Here is a 16,704-nt window from a genome sequence, read left to right as displayed (position 1 = left end):
TTATTAGCATTGGTTGAGTATTGCTGCTGATGACTCAGTTTTATATTTGGAAGCATCCTAGTCAATATTTGGACTTCTCTAATGGTTATTCAGATCTTCCTTTAAACTGGTGTAAAATTCAGGTCACTGAAACATCCATTTCGTTTGTTTTATTTCCAAATATTTTTTTTTCTTTTTGCTCTATCTACTTCCGCTTTATATACACTGAGCATATAATCCTTCATATACTTTTCCTGCACAAAATAATAATACCTATCTATTAAGGAGAAAATATCAATGCATAGACGGTTTTAATGTGTGTGGTTCTACAGTAAACAACACATGGTGTATTGTAGAGATTATAGCTCAGTACAGTTCTGGAGAAGCAACAAGTTCAGTAAATTATGATAAAAAGCTCTAGGGGCTGTGGTAGCATTTGGGAAAGGCATCCAATCAGGCTTAACAATTCACATGCTCTTCATGCGTCTGGCTTACAGACTTTCTATACGCCAATATACTCTAGATACATTCTAAATTGTCAATTATCTCTTTTTAAAAATAATTAAGATTAAACCCAGGACTGCAACATGGAAGTGCCATCTACCTTGACTGACAGTATATTTTAATAGACTAAAAAGTTACTTTTCTTTTACAATAATACCTGTTAGTCTCCTTTTCATGTAAAACTTTATCCAATCAGACCTCAGTTGCCATGCATATATTATACCATGTTTTAAAATGCAAATCTTAGATAGTAGCATGTTCCTATGCTAAATCTGTCTTATGGATTTTGACAAAGACACACAGCCAACTCTATGTTTTTTATACTGTATCACATTTTGACTATATACTTTATTTTTAAATGACCAATAATACCTCCTTCCATGATGTTTTCTATTGAAGGATTAAGCATGTAGATTCCCACAATCAATCTTTGCATTTTCCTCCCTTCCTACTTTTCCCCCAACTTTTGTTTCTATCCAATGGATATAAATAGTAAAAGAATATTTAAACATGGGACTAACACACCTATCTGAAGATCTACACAAATGTGCAGACATTGATAATTTTGAATAGATTTAAAAAGATAATAAAATTAACAAAAATAAACAATAGAAAAACTGTTTTTTCTTCTGTTTTGAAAGTTTGATTCTAAAAGATTATTTCTAGAATTTAATGTTTTGTCTTGACATTTTAAGTTTTTCTGAAACATTTCTTTCTTCTATCCTTCCATCTATTCATAGGATTAATTGAAGACAAATATTACCATTTTTATTGAAGTTATAAAAGTTAAGTTAAAAATACTAAGCAAAGTCAAAGGGTGACAGAGCTAAGACAGAGAACCATATTTCTGACACCTCATGGTCTCTAAATATACCGCCAGGTAATTTATGTATGTGTGATTGGTATGCACAGGCCTAAAAGCAAAAATCATTGTCCTTGGTGTCATTATTGACAAGCTCATGTCATTGACTAATGACAAAATAATACCTTCAGAGTAAACTCTGATCACTAACTGCCTACTCGTTACGTGATTGAGAGTACACAGCAAAGTTGATTATGATGGATTTTAGGCAACTAAGAGAATGGACAATATTCAAAAGTCAGCAGGCATAAATTCAGAAGTTTTAAGTTCACTTGCATTGGATAAACTACAATGAACTTTATATTTCTTGGCAAATTTTCCATGTTTAATAAAAGTTAGTAATTAAATAAAGCAATGTGAGCAGAGCACTAATGTATATAATCAAGGAGTCTAAAATCAAGCCATTCAATTTTCACACTTTTCTTTTTCTCCTTTCTAATAGGAGGACTATAAACTTGGACTTTCAATAAAATCAGAGCCTTTGATGTGGCCATTTATTCTTAAAAGGCATCCTACAGCATACCAATTGCTGAATCTAGAAACTCGCCATTGATATTCCATTTAATAAACTAGCAAGTCAGACACATTTATTTTAAAGTTCAAGTTTAATTAAAAGATAAGACTAGAGTGACAGAATGGCAAGGGAAAGAGGAATGTTGGAATTTTTTGTTTATTATTGCAGAGCAGCTGCTTTTGTTTTTAACTAATCTCCATTAATGTCAAATCAAAAGGCAGCACTTCTTATAGGCTTCTGCATTTGCCTTGTTACCTGTTTCCCTTAGGAAATTACTATGTATTTTCTCATTCTGGGTTGAAAACCAGTATGAGTCCACTATTGTCTAACTGAAAAGTGCTGAGAAATAGTTGTAGTCACAGAGTTTATTTTGAAATTAAAATGCATTCATTTATTTAATCAGCAATATTTGCTACATACCTACTATGTATTAATATCTGTTTTGAGTTTTAGAGGATTCAGCAGTGAATAAAATGACCAAACACAGGGGCCTCCTTGGTGGTGCAAAGGGTTAAGCACCACACTATGAAACAATCTGCATCCTCTTCAGCATGAGTTTGATCCCTGGTTGGCCAGGGAGCAACCCATATGGCACAGCAGACCTCTCCTGTCTCACCCGCTGCTCCTCTCAGCAGTGTATTTCAGTCAGTCTGCCTGTTCTGTTCCCCACTCTGTCTCTGGTGAATCCTCTCACCCCCCACACCTCTGGCCTATACCCCAGTTCTTGTATGCATAAATAAATAAATCTTGAAAAAAAAATAAAGTGACCAAACACAAAAGCAAACAATAAGCATACAAATAAAGTGACCAAACACAAAAGCAAACAATAAGCATACAAAACAATAAGAAAACAAAAACAAAAAATCCCGTCTTGTTGGAACTTAGTTTATAATGAATACATATTTCAAATTCAAATAAAGTTATATATAAATACTTAAAAGTAGAACTAGTAGAGCATTGTAGAAAAATAACTGATGACATTTTCAAAGATTTAGTTTGGGTGGCTATAATTTGTTCAAATTTTTCAGTACTTCTTTTTAGATAAATGTAAGAATGGGCTTACAGAGATGTGAAAGAAACTGGAAGAAGAAAAGAGATTTCCAGGACTTAGGAAGTATCTTTAAAATGTGCCAGGAGAAATGAGCTGACACAATTTGGTTCTCCCAGAGTTCCTAATTATATGAGCTCTAAGTTCTTGGAGACTTGCATTGTGTCACAGACACCCTCCCCCTTAATAAAAGTGTTCAGGATATAGGGCAGAAAATAACATTTAAAAGCAGTGAAAATATCCCCATGCAAATTTTCAAGTTCTTGTATTCCTGTAGATAAAAAATATGCATTGCATGTAAAGGAAATTCTTTCTGAGAAAAATTATCACCATATTTTCCTATTAAGTTCAAAATACATGTGAAATTCCCCCTTCTAATCTTCCATATCTTGTAAGATACAGGGAAAAAGGGGGAAATATGACTGGCAATAAATTTTATATTCAGGTAAAAAAATCTAAAAAAGTGAAGTGATTTAAAAAAAATAAGGTTATGGAGGAATTTACAGCAAGTGTCTCCATTTAAGAGACACAGATTAACACAATGGGTAATCTATGGTTTAATGAAATACAGAACTGCTGTTAAAATGCATGCCTCTGCACTGAATCTTATAAAGGAGAAGGCATATTGTTCAATGTAGCTCAGTGAGAGGGTGATATAATTATGGCTTAGCTTGTTGCTTTCCAGTGACCTAAATTAACGTAAGAATAGTAACTTAAGAGAGAACCTAATGGATACACAACCCCTCCATCCAGTTATTCTTTCTTTCAGATATTACATGTCTTTAGCAGGCATTTGGCAGGTGTTAAATTGCAGTAAATTTATGATTGAATTCTCTAACAGGAACCTGTAGTGATGATAATCTATTGCTCTGGTTAAAGTGTAAGCCATATACCTTAATCATTTTGACATAGCACTATATCTACAAAACGAAAAAGCAAAAGAGGCACATTTTCCAGTGCAGTTATGGTAGCAGGATGGGGGTGGGCAAGGACTATTCCAAAGTCAAGTATTATGATTAGACTGCATGCCCATCTGCTCTTGATCTTGCCATCAGTAGGATTTCAAAGAAGGCCCATAGAAAGCTGTCCCCTCTTTCAATTTCAGCCTCTGAGCAGACCCAAGAAAGGGTTGCTATCTGAACGTATTGTCTATTTTCTTTTATAGATGATTCAAACGGATTCTCTATAGCCAAGAAGCCTGGGCCTTCTAGTTCATCCCATTTCACAAAGATTATCGTAACAAGTAGGCTTGTCCTGTTCATCAGCAAAACCTTATATCACCGTCTCTCTGGTTTTCTTGAGTGTACTATTGAAGATACAATGCTGGTATATATTCTCCAGTAACTCACATGCTACTAGAACTATAGGGGAAGATTTCTTCTTTACTTTTCATTGTCTCTTCACTAAAACAAACCAAATGTAATAGGTGACTTAGCAAATTATATACCATTTCTAGCTATAGCATCTGTGTGCCTGGACATATAATTTTACTGTTTTTTTTTTTTGTGTGTGTGTGTGTGTGTGCATGACTTAGTGTTCTTTCTTCACTCTGACTTTTATTATAATTATTGATAGTTTAAAATAATTCATGTGTCTCCTTGTGTATCTCATCTGTGTGTTCCTCACTGCCAATGATTTATCTTCCATCCTATCTCAACTGCTTGTTCTCAGGGTCACTGATCAGATGGTACCTTTTCCAGTTTTTATCATACCTGATAATATCCATTCCAAGTATCTCATTATGAAACAAGCTACCTATTTATCATATCCCAACCTCAACCCCACCAGAATTTCAGATTCATAGAACCTATCAGTTTTTAATGTCCGTCATTGTCCTCATGTCCTTTATAATTTCCTGGCCACCCAAAAAATTATTTGGTAGTCTGGATACCTCTCAATCCCCTTAGACTCCAAGTTTTCTGTAGAGATTGAATCTCAACCTGGCATTATATATTTATACTATAACTTTAATGTATCTCAATTCAATAGAGCTACATGAAAACAGCACTTTTATCTTTTAAAAAATATTGTATCACTGGTGGCTAAAAATACAGAAATATTCAATTTCTTAATAACCATTTATTGCTAAATGAAGCAATGAAGAATAAGAATAAAAGAATAAGGTTAAGGAAAAACAGACAGTAATGATTCCAAATATATAAGCTTGGCCCAATGCTCAAGCTTGGAATAAAAAAGAAAAAGAAAAAGAAAAATTATAAATGGACTCGTGAGCTGAGAAACTGGGAAAAGTAATTCAGAATCAGGAATAGAGATCAGTTTATCCAATAATAAAACAAAATACGTTTGTTGATCTAGGACAGTATATCTACTTTTAGCTTTGGTTTTGAGTAGCTCCCTGGTGGAAAGACATAGGTTGGCACTTTGGAATACTGGTCAGAAAAAGAATTTTAAACAAACAGTGATTTCAGCAGAGATCTTGCACATCCCTTAAGCATTTACAGATCTGTATGAAACAAATTATTACATTCTCAGTGCTAGAATTAAATTGATTTGATGATTTATCTTATACAGAGAGCTGGTAAAACTAGAGAGTTACATGCAAAAAATGAAATTAGACCACTATCTTACACACAAAAATTAACTCAAAATGGACTAAAAATTTGACTGTAACCATAAAATACATGGAAGAAAACATAGGCAAAACACTCTACAACACTGGCTTGAGGGATGTCTTTAGGGCATTGACTCTAGCAGCAAGAGAAACAAAAACAACATTTTTAAAAATGGGGTTATGTAAAACTAAAAAGCTTTGGTACAGTGAAAGAAACTATCACTCAAATAAAAAGACATCCTACTGAATGGGAGGAAATACTTGTATATTATACACTTTATAAGGGTCTAAATCCAAAATATGCAGAGAACTCATAGAATTCACAAAAAGAAAACAAGCCAATCGAAATATGATTAGCTTTTTCAAAGGACACATACAGATAGCCAACAGGCACATGAAAGCTTTTTTACTTTCACCACTTATCATCAGAGAATTTCAAATCAAAACCACAAAGAAATGCTACCTCACAGGCCTGAAAATTAACACAATGGGTAATCTCTGGGTAATTTAGCCCATATCAAAAAGACCAGTGATAAAGATATATAGCATGTAATAAAGAGGTACAGAAAAAGGAACCTTCATACATTGTTGGAGGAAATATAGACTGGTACAAACCCTACCGAAATCAATATAAATGCTTCTCAAAATATCAGAGACCTGCTGTATAGTCCAGAAAATCCACTCCTGTGAATCTATCCAAAGAATCAAAAAGTGTTAATTTTGTGGTATATTTTCACTCCTGTGTTCACTGCAGCACTATCTTTAATAGTTAAGTTATGAAGACAGTCTAAGCACTCAACAGCAAATGAACAGATTAAGGAAATATGGTATCTATACACAATGGGAAATTATTCAATTGAAAAAAGAAAAAGATGAAATCTTCCCATTTGTGACAACCTGGATGGAACTGGAGGGGATAATGCTAAGTGAAATAACTCAAAAGGATAAAGACAAATACCAGATGCTTTCACTCATATATGAAATATAAAGAACAAAACAAAGGAACAGATAACGCTAAACCAAAGCAAGCCCTAGAAATCTAACTATAGAATTGAGACTATCAAAAGGGGAGGGTAGTAGTTGGAGAGAAAAGGTGGGTGAGTGCCCAATGAATGAGGGTGGAGGACTATTATTGCTTTAGAGGTGGGCATGGCATGGAAATGTAAATCAAGATATGTAAGCCTATACCCTTAAATCATATATATAGTGGTGTAAACCATTGTTACATAAATTCAAAATATGATGCAGCTTAAAAAAGGAAAAATCATCACTTTAGTGGCAATCCTGAATCATTTGAGTTTAAATTTATTTTTTTGATAGAGTATTTAACATAGAATAAAAATAAATCTCCTAGCTTAACTCTACACTGGAAAGGGGGCGTGGCAATCAGTGCAATGTTCTGTGACTCCTTTCTATATGACTGTTGGAGAACCATAACATATAACACTAGGAGATTGATTCACTGGCAATCCCAACTTAATGTGTAATGAAAAGTGCATGGATTTAGAAGACTGTAGAGTTGTTCCACTTCTGCTTCTTATTATGTTTGTGATTTAGAGCATGCTGCTTAATTACTTTTGGCAGCTCTTTCTACATCTGTATATGCAGATGGTAACATTTACCTAGAAGATTAAGATGCTATATGCAAAGATCTAGCTATGTTCATAATCATAATACATGTTCAAAAGTTCTACTTGCCTTCCCATAAGACATGTTCAAAATTCTAGTTTTCTTCCCCTCTCCCACATATATCAAATACTTGTTCTTGGTCTTCTACATCATATTTTCAAATAGTGAAAAATTAGATAAAATTTGCAATTTTTATGTTCCAAGGACCATCCTCCCTAATAACCATAGCTTTCTGAAAGTCACGTATAAACTTGAAAGTGTCTAGTAGTACCTTGAGGATTTACTACTTATCATAAGTCACAAGTCTATATTAAAAAGTAAAATGATGCTTTAGGCTGATCTTTAAGATACTGTGACTCATATATATACATACACACACACACACACATATATGAGATACATCTTGCCACAGGTATACATAACTTATGTCATCCTTAGAATCTCTCCATCTTTACAACCTGAGAAGTTCTTAAATTACCTCATCTCTCTTTTGAACTTAAAATTTTGGTTATCTTTACAGTCTAGAGGTACACTTATGAGAAATGTAAATGCTTATTGACAAAAAGATGAAGACCACAGCTTTGTAAGAGGGCTGTCCTTGCCTGCCCATGACTGATCACAATCCTAGGGGACACACAATTTGTTCCTCTCTTCAATGACCTGAAATTTATAAACTCATCACAACCTAGTAGTAAATTCATTGACTATTACCCTGATGGAAAACACTCTCACCTCACTTCAGATTCCCACAATGTGAAGTGTTGGGGGTAGTAAAATAGGACTTGTACTGAGATGTGGGAACCAATGCAAGACCCTCTGTTATATGCTCAACTATGAGGCCCCAAAATTCATATATTGAAGTCTTAACCTCCAGTAAGTAGAAATAGGCCTATAAAGAGATATCTAAGTTAAAATAATATCACTAGAGTGGGCACTAACCTAATACAGCCAGTGTCCTTATAAAAAGAAGAGATTTCAACACAGAGAGTTACAGAAAAAAGGCCATGTCAAGACATAAGAAGACGGTCATCTACAAGCCAGAGAGAGAAAGAAACTCAGGAAAAAAAAAAAAAAAAACTCAACATTGCTAGCATCCTGATCTTGGACTTTTATACTCCAGAAATAGGAGAAGATATATTTGTGTTGTTTAGGTCACCCAGTCTGTGGTAATTTGTTATGACAGCCCTAGCACACTAATATACTTTCCAAGATGGCTGGTGGTGAATGTACTTTGGTAACAGTAAATATAATATGCTGATGAATCATTGAAGAGAGTTGGAGAGCAGATTTTGAAATGCACTGATTCGTTTACGTAGGATATTCTTTCCTTTTATCCTTAATCCTTAATACACATTATTCAACTTGTAATTATGAGCTGAATTACAATATACTTTAAAGATGTATTTATTTATGCATACAAGAATTGGGATGCAGAACAGGGGTCTGGTGGTGAGAGGATTCACCAGAGTGGAGAGCAGAACAAGAAGATCTACTGAAATACACTGCTGAGGGGAGCTGCGGAAGAGACAGAAGAGGTCTGCTGCAACATGTGGGCTGCTCCCTGGCCAGCCAGGATAGAACTCCTGCGGCAGTGGCTGCCCTTAGCTTGATAGCATCGTGTCTTTAACCTCTGTGCCACCAGGGAGGCCCCAAATTGCAATATTTTATATAGTTTATTTTTTTAGTTAGGTTACAGATTTTAAACTGGTGTGATAGATTTTATTAATTGATACAATATATACTCATTACCACAAATTTCATGTAGGCTGTATTTCTTTTTTTTTTTCTTTTTTTTTTTTTTTTACTTAACTAAACTGTTTTTTTTTAATTAATAAATTTTATTTTTATATTCCCCATACAATTGCAATCCCCCCATTCTGACCCCAATCCCTCCCCTCCCGCCCCCCACCCCCCAAAAAGTGTCTCTGGTTCATAGTTTTTGTTGATTTTGATTTTCACTTTCTTATAGTTATTCATTTTCCTGGTCCCTTATTTAAGTATTCTAGATTCCTGCTATGAGTGAGACCATCCGGTATTTTTCTTTTTCTTTTTGGCTTATTTCACTGAGCATGATCCCTTTCAGCGCCATCCATGGTGCTGCAAATTGCATGTGTTTATCTTTTTTGAATGCTGAGTAATATTCCATGGTGTATATGTACCACATCTTCTTGATCCAGTCATCTATTTTTGGGCATTTGGGCTGTTTCCAAAGCTTAGCTATTGTAAATAGTGCTGCTATAAACATAGGGGTGCAGGTGTTCTTTGGAATTGATGTTTCTGTGTTCTTTGGGTAAATACCTAGGAGTGGAATTGCTGGATCCTGTGGAAGCCCCATCTTTAGCAGGTTGAGGAATCTCCACACAGCTTTCCATAGTGGTTGGATCAGTTTGCACTCCCACCAACAGTGCAGGAGAGTTCCTTTTTCTCCACAACCTCGCCAACATTTGTTGTTGCTAGTTTTTTTAATATGTGCCATTCTCACTGGTGTAAGATGGTATCTCATGGTAGTTTTGATTTGCATTTCCCTGATGACAAGTGATGTTGAACATTTTTTCATATGCCTGTTGGCCATTTGCATTTCCTCTTCAGAGAAGTTTCTTTTTAGCTCTTCTGCCCATTTTTTGACTGGATTATTTTCTTTGTTGTTGTTGAGTCTCATCAGCTCTTTGCAGATTTTTGTGATCAGTCCTTTATCATTAGTGTTGTGTGCAAAAATGTTCTCCCAGTTGGTGGGGTTTCTCTTTGTTTTTGTTATTGTCTCTTTTGCTGTGCAGAAGCTCTTTAATTTGATGTAGTCCCAGCTGTTGATCTTTGCCTTCACTATCACTGCTTTGGGTGATGTGTCTGTAAAGATGTCTTTGATATGCAAATCACGTAGTGTTTCGCCTATATTTCCTTCTATGTATTTTATGGTTTCAGGTCTCATGTCTAGTTCTTTAATCGATTTTGAGTTGATTTTTGTATATGTTGTGAGGTAGTGGTCAAGCTTCATTCTTTTGCATGTAGCGACCCAGTTTTCCCAGCACCATTTATTGAACAAACTTTCTTTGCTCCAATGCATAGTCTTTGCTCCTTTGTCAAATATTAGTTGACCATAAATCTGTGGGTTTATTTCTGGATTTTCTATTCGATTCCATTGGTCTGTATGTCTGTTCTTGTTCCAATACCATGCCATTTTGATGATTATGTCTTTGTAGTAGAGTTTGAAGTCTGGGAGTGTGATGCCTCCATTCCCTTGTTTTTTTTTCAGGAGAGCTTTGGCTATTCGGGGTTTTTGGTGATTCCATATGAATTTCATCAATAATTGTTCTATTTCTTTGAAGAATGACATTGAAATTTTGATTGGAATAGCATTGAATCTGTATATTGCTTTTGGTAGGATGGCCATTTTAATAATGTTTATTCTCCCAATCCATGAGCAGGGGATGTTTTTCCATTTCTTTGTGTCTTCTTCTATTTCTTTTAACAGTGTTTTATAGTTTTCTTTGTATAGGTCCTTTACCTCTTTTGTTAGATTTATTCCCAAATATTTGATTTTTTTTGTTTCAATAATAAAGGGGATTTTTTTTTTATTTCTTCTTCAGATTTATTGTTTGTATATAGGAAGGCTACTGACTTTTGCATGTTGATTTTTTATCCTGCCACTTTACTGAACTGATTGATGAGTTGAATTAGTTTTTCTGTGGAGTTTTTGGGGTTCTCTATATATATTATCATATCATCTGCAAAGAGTGATAGTTTGACTTCTTCTTTTCCTATTTGGATTCCTTGGATGTCTTTCTCTTGTCTTATTGCTCTGGCTAGGACTTCCAGTATTATATTGAAAAGCAGTGGTGAAAGTGGACATCCTTGTCTTGTTCCAGATCTTAATGGAATTGCTTTCATCTTTTCACCATTGAGAATGATACTGGCTGTTGGCTTGTCATATATGGCCGTTATGATGTTGAGGTACGTTCCTTGTACCCCAAGAATTTCAAGGGCTTTTATCATGAATGGGTGTTGTACTTTGTCGAAAGCTTTCTCAGCATCTATTGATATTATCATATGGTTTTTATATTTCTTTTTGTTGATGTGTTGGATAACATTGATTGATTTTCGGATGTTAAACCATCCTTGTGTCCCTGGAATGAATCCTACTTGGTCGTGGTGAATTACCTTATGGATACACTGTTGGATTCTGATAGCTAAAATTTTATTGAGGATTTTTGCATCCATGTTCATTAGGGAGATTGGCCTATAGTTTTCTTTTATTGTGTTGTCCTTGTTCGGTTTTGGTATTAGTGTAATGTTGGCTTCATAGAACGTGTTAGGTATTGTACCTTCCTTCTCAATTTTTTGGAAGAGTTTGTGAAGGATAGGCACCAATTCTTCTCTGAATGTTTGGTAGAATTCATTTGTAAATCCATCAGGTCCTGGGCTTTTGTTTTTGGGGAGGTTTTTGATTACCATTTCAATTTCGCTAATTGTAATTGGTCTGTTTAGGTGTTCTATTTCTTCTTTATCTAGCTTTGGGTGATTGTAGAGTTGTAGGAATTTGTCCATCTCCTCTAGATTGTTGAACTTGTTTCCATATAACTGTTCATAGTAGTTATTAATTATTCTTTTGATTTCTGCTGTGTCCGTTGTGATTTCTCCTCTTTCATTTATTATCCTATTTATTTGTGCTTTCTCCCTTTTTGCCCTTGTGAGCCTGGCTATGGGTTTATCTATTTTATTTATTTTTTCGAAGAACCAGCTCTTGGTTTCATTGATCTTTTGGATTGTTTTTTTAGTTTCGATTTCATTTATTTCTGCTTTGGTTTTTATTATTTCTTTTCTTCTACTGGTTTTGGGGTTTTTTTGTTGTTCTTTTTCTAGATCTTTGAGCTTCAAGATTAGGTTGTTTCTTTGAGTTCTTTCTTGTTTCTTGATGTGAGCATCTATTGCTATATATTTTCCTCTTATTACTGCTTTTGCTGCATCCCATACATTTAGGAAATTGGTGTCCTCCTTGTCATTCAATTCAAAGAATTTTTTTAATTTCTTCTTTTATCTCCTCGTTAGTCCAGTGGACTTCCAGTAGTGTGGGTTTCAATCTCCACGAGGTAGGAGAGTACCTTGCCTTCTTTTTATGGTTTATTTCTAGCTTGATGCCTTCATGGTCAGAAAAGATGGTTGATATGATTTCAATCTTGGTGTATCTGTTGATGTTTGTCTTGTGCCCCAGTATGTGATCGATCCTAGAGAATGATCCGTGTGCGCTTGAGAAAAATGTATACTCAGATTTTTTTGGGGTTAGTGTTCTATATATGTCTGTTAAGCCCAAGCACTCTAGATCCTTATTTAGAGCTTTAGTGTCTTTACTTATTTTTTGTCTTGTTGATCTATCCATTGTTGATAGTGGTGTGTTGAAGTCTCCCACTACGTATGTGTTTTCTCTGATGTCTGTTTTCAGAGATGCCAATAGTTGTCTGATATATTTTGGTGCTCCTTCGTTTGGTGAATATATGTTAATGAGTGTTATTTCTTCTTGAAGTATTGTCCCCTTGATCATAATGTAATGACCACTGGGGTCTCTTTTTATCTTTTTAAGTTTGAAATCTGTTTTATCTGATATGAGTATAGCTGTTCCTGCCTTCTTTTTTGGTCCATTTGCTTGTAGAATTGTTTTCCATCCTTTAACTTTGAGTCTATTTTTATCTTTTGCAGCTAAATGTGTTTCCTGGAGACAGCAAAAGGTTGGGTTTTGTTTTTTAATCCAGCCTGCAACTCTGTGTGTTTTTATTGGAGAGTTTAGTCCATTTACATTTAGAGTTAGTATTGATATGTTAGCATCTGTATTTGCCATTGTGTTTGTCTTTCCTTTGATTTTATTTATTTATTCTTTTAATAACTTTCTTTGGCCTTCTTTTGTTGTTATTCATCCCTCTGAGGTTCTGGCTTTAGGACTCCTTGTAGTATTTTTTGGAGTGGGGGTTTAGTTTTAATGAAATTCCAGAGTTTCTGTTTGTCTGGGAAGGTCCATATTCTTTCTTCAAAGAGGAAGGAGAGCTTTGTGGGATAGAGTATTCTTGGTTGGCATCTGTTTTCTTGGAGTCTGTTGACTATGTCCCTCCACTCTCTCCTTGCCCGTAGTGTTTCTTCAGAGAAGTCTGATGTCAGTCTGATTGGTTTCCCTTTGAATGTTATCTGTTTCTTCCCTCTTGTTAGTTTCATTATTTTTTCCTTGTCTTGGATTCTTGGGAGCTTTACTATTATGTGTCTTGCTGTATTTTTCCTTTCGTCATGGAAGTTTGGTGTTCTTCTTGCTTCTTGTATATCAATTTTCAGATCCTTCTTCGCGTTTGGGAAGTTCTCTTCAATTATATCCATGAATATTTTCTCTGTTCCTACATCTCTCTCCTCTCCTTCTGGGATTCCTATAACTCTTATATTTCCTTTCCTCATGGAGTCAGATAGTTCCCGAAGTCTTTCTTTGGTCTTTTTCCTTCGTACTTCTCCTTCCTTTTCTGTTTTAGTTCTTTTTATTTCTGTGTCTTCAAGAGTACTTATTCGTTCTTCCATTTCATCTATTCTGCTTTCATTGCTTTCCCCAGAGTTCTTTAGCGTCTCCATTAATTTTTTGATCTCCTGCATTTCTTTTACTTCCCTCTTTAGGGACTCAATTTCATTCTTCTGGTCATTAATTATTTTCCCCTTATCATTGTTTTCCTTTATGACTTCTGTCAGTTTTTTAATCACAGCAATTTTAAATTCTCTATCTGGAAGGCTCAGAAGTTCTTCCAAGTTACTGTCATTGCAATCTGGTAGATGGTTTTCTTTTTGCGGTGTGCTTTTTTGCTGAGGAGTTGCTGGGTTGCATGTGGTTTTTCTACTCCCTACTGCCTGTTTTCTAATTTGACGTATTCCTTGTGACACTGTGTTGCTGGTACTGGCCGGCATCTTGGGCGACCTTCCCAGCTCACCACTGGCTCCTCTGGGGAACTACTGCTGGGTTCACAAGTCTCCAGCAAAGAAAGGTCCCTGCTCTGTCTCCTCTGTGAGCCTTCTGCTGGGTTCACACAGTCTCCAGCAAGAAAGGTCCCTGCTGCAAAATGCCGGTGCCAGGGACGCGCTCCCCTGCACGCCCAGTCTGCCCCAGCGGTGGGTGCTGCTCTCCTCTGGGCTGGAATTGCAGGCTAGAAGGTGCCCGGCGTGGGCAAGCCTCCCAGCTTACCTCTGTCTCCTAGGTGAGCCTTCTGCTGGGTTCACACAGTCTCCAGCAAGAAAGGTCCCTGCTGCAAAATGCCGGTGCCGGGGACGCGCTCCCCTGCATGCCCGGTCTTAGGCTGTATTTCTTCATAGGAGAAAATGAAGTCCCTTGTAATCCCAGGTAGAGGCGCTCTGACAGCCATTTTGAGAAGTAACAGAATCATACAAATATGAAAGGCAAGGTTTGTCTTGGCTTCAACCCTATTAAAAAAATGCCTGTACTATGCTCTTCTCTTCTAATGCTCGCGATCCATGGCTACTCTATTGATTATGCCAAGGCAATATCTGGAGAAAGCTGTCTTTGAAGGGACCGTTGATGTCAATACCAGGGCCTCTGTCAGATTGTCAGCTATCCACTTCAAAATGTGTCAAGGTCCAAAGTGTGATTGATTTTATTTCCTGTTATTTTATTTATTTTTTTAGATGGTACAATCACCATGCAAAAGCTAGAACTATTTATGTTGCTTTCTTTGTTCCTAGTCGAATTATTAATCTTTCTGTCAAGTCTAATTCCTGACCCTCGATTTAATTCTATTTCAGCAGCTGATGCCTCTATTAGCCTCACTGCACTTGAATTCTGTTGCTCCCTTGGCTATAGCCTGCTGAGAAACTGTTTTTCGAGTACTTAGCAGAAAAGCTCTGTGCTTTATTGACTCAGATTTTAATTTCAAATACTATTCTTACTGATCAGGTACTTGAAAACAAATGTTCTGAGAGGCTTCCCTCATGCACTGAAAGGTGACCGCCAATTTTCACATATCCCAAGGATATAAATTATAAGAAAATCTTTCATTCTTTATGTTGTTAATAGACTCATGGAAGAATCAATGGCTCTGAAGGTGAAAAAGTAATAACTTTAAAAAAGCTGATAGCAGAAAAATATATGGATTTGTACAAAGAAAGAAATAGACTAGATCCAGATTTTGCTATTTCTGAGTATTATCATCTATTTTTATCAGGATAAACATATGCAAATAAAATATAAATTTAATAAGTGAGAATATGATGTAAGTAACAAGATACAGCCTATTTTACTTAATGAAGTGACTTTATTCTTTGAAACTGCCTCAATTTAGCATATACATAATTGATTACAGTGCTATACATATTGAACTGATCAATTAAACTGCCCTCATACTCATTAGTATATTAACACCAAATGTAAGAGAAATCTAAAGTGTAGAAAGTCGTGTTGCTTCAGGAAAAGGTGTTCTTCAGCATTGAGCATTGCAGACTATATGAATCAATAAAACATATTGCTATGTCCTATGGTGAAAATTAAAGTAAAATCACTAGCATCCCTTCTAGTCCAATCTCTTGCTCAATAGCATTTATATAAATATCTTTAAATTCATTTATCCTAATCCTTCTCCTCCAGTGAGAGAATACACACTTACAAGAAAGGTTATTGCACTTTGGCTGAATCTAATTATCAGATAATTTTTTCTTATAATGGCTCTTTTGTACTTCAACTGCTGCCATTGATACCACACCAACACTGGAAGCCACACAGTAAATAAGTTTCCTGTCTTGATAATTGCTAGCTTTTAGAATTACTGGAAATCTCCATCATTAGCTGTTCTTTCCCATTTCCTCCATTGTTCCTTTCCTAGAATGAGTTATCTTTCCTTCATACACCTGGGCACATTCATCTGAACATACTCTATGATGTGTTTCTATGTTTATAAGCTAATTTCACCTGTTGGTATCAATGTGTTGTTGATACCTTCTAACACCAAGAGTTTTTTCCCTAGGATTTTACACAAAATCTTCAGTGATCATAAATGTTACAACACACATTTATTGAGTTGTCTTTAAATGTCTTTCATTGGGATAATCACTGGAATTAGAATAATGATTAAGGTGTAGTCTGTACCTGCTAGAACCACCCAGTCTAGCAGACAATGCAGAGTGCAGTGTTAGGTACTCTGAGATGAACACACACACTGCAATAGTCCACTGGGATCTTACATATATTTCAAGGATCCAGAAAACTTTCCCAATGGAAGTGCGCTCAAAGTACACCAAAGAAGGAAGAGGCCACACAAAGTAGGGCTGATGATGTCTCCTGGGATAATGGACAAAGAGAGGCCTGAGAAGTAAGAAAAGATGGTCTATTCAGGGACTGCAAGTAATTTAGAGGGCCTGGAAGATAGAGGATATAAACTGTTAAATGAGGCTGTAGCAATAAAGCGTGGTTGAACCATGAAGACATTGTGTGTGATGATTAAGTGTGTGTCTTAGCCCGTTGAAGTGATATAACAAAATATCACAGACTGGGTGTTTATAAAGAACAGAAATTTGTGCCAGCCTGGGTGAATTCTGGTGAAGGCCCTCTTCTAGGCTGTAGACTTCTGACTAGGTCT

The sequence above is a fragment of the Talpa europaea genome (genome assembly GCF_964194135.1).
Source record: "Talpa europaea genome assembly, chromosome: 6".
Taxonomy (NCBI): domain Eukaryota; kingdom Metazoa; phylum Chordata; class Mammalia; order Eulipotyphla; family Talpidae; genus Talpa; species Talpa europaea.
The sequence above is the reverse complement of the archived record's forward strand: the minus strand, read 5'-3'. Positions refer to the sequence as shown.